The following is a 3,596-nucleotide window of genomic DNA, read 5'->3' as shown; positions in this document are numbered from 1 at the left end:
CAAAGATAAGGAACAACGATGAAGCCATGAAACAACATGGAGGAATCTGGAGGTCATTATGATGAGTGAATTTAGTCAGTCACAGAAGGACAACTATTGTATAAGACCACTATTATAAGAACTCAAGAAAAGGTTTAAACACAGAAGAAAACATTCTTTGATGGTTAAACGAGGGTGGAGAGGGAGGGGGAGGGTTATTTACTAACTAAATAGTAGATAAGAATTATCTTAGATGAAGGTGACGGGAAGGACAGCACCACAGGGAAAGTCAGCACAACTGGACTAAACCAAAGCTAAGAAGTTTCCTGAATACAATCAAAACACTTCAAGGGACAGAGTACCAGGGGTAGGGATCTGGAGACCATGCTTTCAGGGGACATCTAGGTCAACTGGCATAACAAAGCTTGTTAAGAAAATGTTCTGCATCCTTTGGTGAGTGGCATCTGGGGTCTTAAAAGCTTGCAAGCGGCCAGCTAAGATGCATCAATTGGTCCCAACCACCTGGAGTAAAGGAGAATCAAGAACACCAAAGACAAGGAAAATGTTAGTGCAAGAGACAGAAAGGGCCACATAAACCAGAGACTCCATCAGCCTGAGACCAGAAGAACTAGATGATGCCCGGCTACCACCAATGACCGCCCTGACAGGGAAAACAACAGAGAGTCCCTGACGGAGCAGGAGAAAAGTGGTGTACAGAACTCAAATTCTAGTAAAAAGACCAGACTTAACAGTTTGACTGAGACTGGAGGGACCCCAGAATACATGGCCCCTGGACTCTGTTAGCCCAAAACTAAAACCATCCCTGAGGCCAACTGTTACAAAGATTAGACTGGACTATGGGACATAAAATGATACTCGTGAAGAGTGTTTCTTAGCTCGAGTAGATACATCAGACTAAATGGGCATCTCCTGTCCAGAGGCAAGATGAGAAGGCAGAGAGGGTCAGGAGCTGGTTGAATGGACATGGGAAATCTGGGGTGGACAGGAGGAGTGTGCTGTCACAGTATAGGGAGAGCACCTAGGGTCACGTAACAATGTGTGTATAAATTTTTGTATGAGAAACTAGAATTGTAAGCTTTCCCTTAAAGTACAATTTTTAAAAAAGTGGGATGGAAAATCATATCAATGAATATTTCATAATGTTACATTAAAATTCATTGATCTTGTACTTTGTGCATTATTTTTCCTTATGCATTATTCTATAATATTACCCGTTGGTCACTTAAAAAAATACTGGTTCACTGAGTTATACAGATCTTCCAAATGTTGACATTTTTCAGTATACATTATTAACAAAAATCACATCTGTTAATTTTACCACTAATCTCATCAGAAAAAATCTTTAAGTTGGGAAGTTGTCAGGCATATGATGGTGGATACAATAATTTTCTCTTGAAAACTCAAAATTTTATCAAGTTGTCAGTTTTCCTTGACGTGATAGGCTCACTGAATTCACGTCTGAATGTTTGCAGATACCAAATATGAATAATACTTTGTCTTTCAGTCATTCTTTCAAGTAAAAATGGTGCTCCATGAAAAATTGGCTAGTTCAGCTCACAACTCCATCTCACAAGTGCCTTTCCTTGAGATAACCATTCTACTTCAGTATGAAGCAGAACTGCTTTATCCATACTTCCCATTTAGACATGCATAGTATTGAAAAGATATGTATACTTAAACTGGGAACATTTGACTGACGTTATTAGAAATACTTCATAACATCAAAAATCATAAAACCTAGTATTCTGCTAATTTAATCTTCTGTCAAGTTTCACTGTACACTGTGTTCTGTGGTTCACTGCACTTTACTCAGAAGGAAACGTGTTTAATACACTAACGGTATAATACCAAAAACCAAACCAAACCCACTGCGGTCGAGTCGATTCTGACTCATAGCAACCCCATTGGGTTTCCAAGGCCGTAAATCTCTACGGAAGCAGGCTGTCACATCTTTCTCCTCTGGAGCAGCTGGTGGTTTCGAACTGCCAACTTTTCAATTGGAGTTGATTGCTTTAACCACTGCACCACCAGGGCTCCTTAGTGATTTAATAGGGAAGCAGAAAGTATTTGCTTCTTTCCACAAATATCAACCATTTGATAGATTTATATCTTTCCTATATTGTAACACTTTTGAGGAGGAGATACCTTGCCTCTATAGCTAAAATAAATGAATATTGAAAGGCTGTTTAGAAAGGTTATCCATGGATGAACCCCTGAAACTGCTGCCCTGAGATAATCTTTAACCCTTAATCCAAAAATATCCCCTGAAGTCTTCTTAAAACTAAACAATAGCTTAACTAGTAAAAAAAAAAAAGTCTCAAACATTATACTGTTTTAAGAACTATCTCGAAAGATTAGATAGGAAGCTTAGGGGGCAGTGAGTTTATGTTCATGAGGGAGGAACAACTCAGAAAAGGAGGGTGAGAATGGTTGCACAACTCAAAGAATGTAATTCTACATGTCACTGAATTGTACATGTAGAAACTGTTGAATTGATGTATATTTTGCTGTGTATATTCTCAACAACAACTAAATTAAAAAAAAAAAAGATTATCCAAAGCTTGAAAATAAGTCCAAAATGTGTATAACACGTCCTTTCAATATCATATAGGGACACAGACCCATTCAAAGATTATTTAATTACTTAAGGGAATGTACTTTGCTCCACTATTCTATTTACTTCCAAATTAAACAGCCCAGACTAAGGGAAGAAAAAAAAAAAGATACGTATTCAAGGGTTGAGATTTAATAAAATCGATCATTTTTACTGCTTGAAAAAAGACATTCTTAAATGAAATAGTGTTCATTTATTTAGTTTATGGAGCCCTGGTGGTGCACTGGTTAAGAGCTATGGCTGCTAACCAAAAGCTTGGCAGTTGGAATCCACCAGCCCCTCCTTGGGAACCCTATGGGGCAGTTCTACGCTGTCCTATAGGGTCGCTATGAGTCAAAATCGACATGACGGAAACGGGTTTGGTTTTTTTTGTTATTTATTTTTACTGCAAGTGCATGCTAGTGAAGAATATGACTATTAGTACAGTGTTGCTGTTGTTATGTGCCACTGAGTTGATTCTGACTCATAGGGACCCTATCAATTCCTTCTCAGCTCTAAATCCATTCAGTGCTCTGCTTACTGTACTGGAGCTGTATCTTGAACATTTCTCCTTTGCCAGTAGAGGGCATTGGAGGGATGCTGCAGGAAGAAGGGGCTTTTCTTGTGTACCTTTTCTCTGGGGCTTCTGCAGCCTGTAGCAACCAGCACTGCACGGGACACTCAGTGCCACTCCACTTCCAGCTTATCAGTTCTAGGCCATGGTTGCCTGTCTGACAGCTGTGGCACACCAGCACCCCAATGGGAAGGTTTCCCACTTATGGTTCCCTGGCCACCAGTCTGACCCCGCCACTCATGGATCAACTCTGGCCCAGGACAACCCAGCAAACTTCTCCACCCTTCAGTGGGTTGAGCCACTCCTGTCCAGTGTGGTCTGAATCCCAGCCTTGGGGAGGGCATCCCGCTTCCAAGTTTGTATCTTCCTTGGGTACTCTCCCTCAGCCTTCAGTTATTTTTTTAGAGTCCTCTTTTATTCATATTTAGT

This window comes from Trichechus manatus, unplaced genomic scaffold, assembly GCF_000243295.1.
Source record: "Trichechus manatus latirostris isolate Lorelei unplaced genomic scaffold, TriManLat1.0 scaffold00170, whole genome shotgun sequence".
Classification (NCBI taxonomy): domain Eukaryota; kingdom Metazoa; phylum Chordata; class Mammalia; order Sirenia; family Trichechidae; genus Trichechus; species Trichechus manatus.
This window is presented reverse-complemented; position numbering follows the sequence as displayed.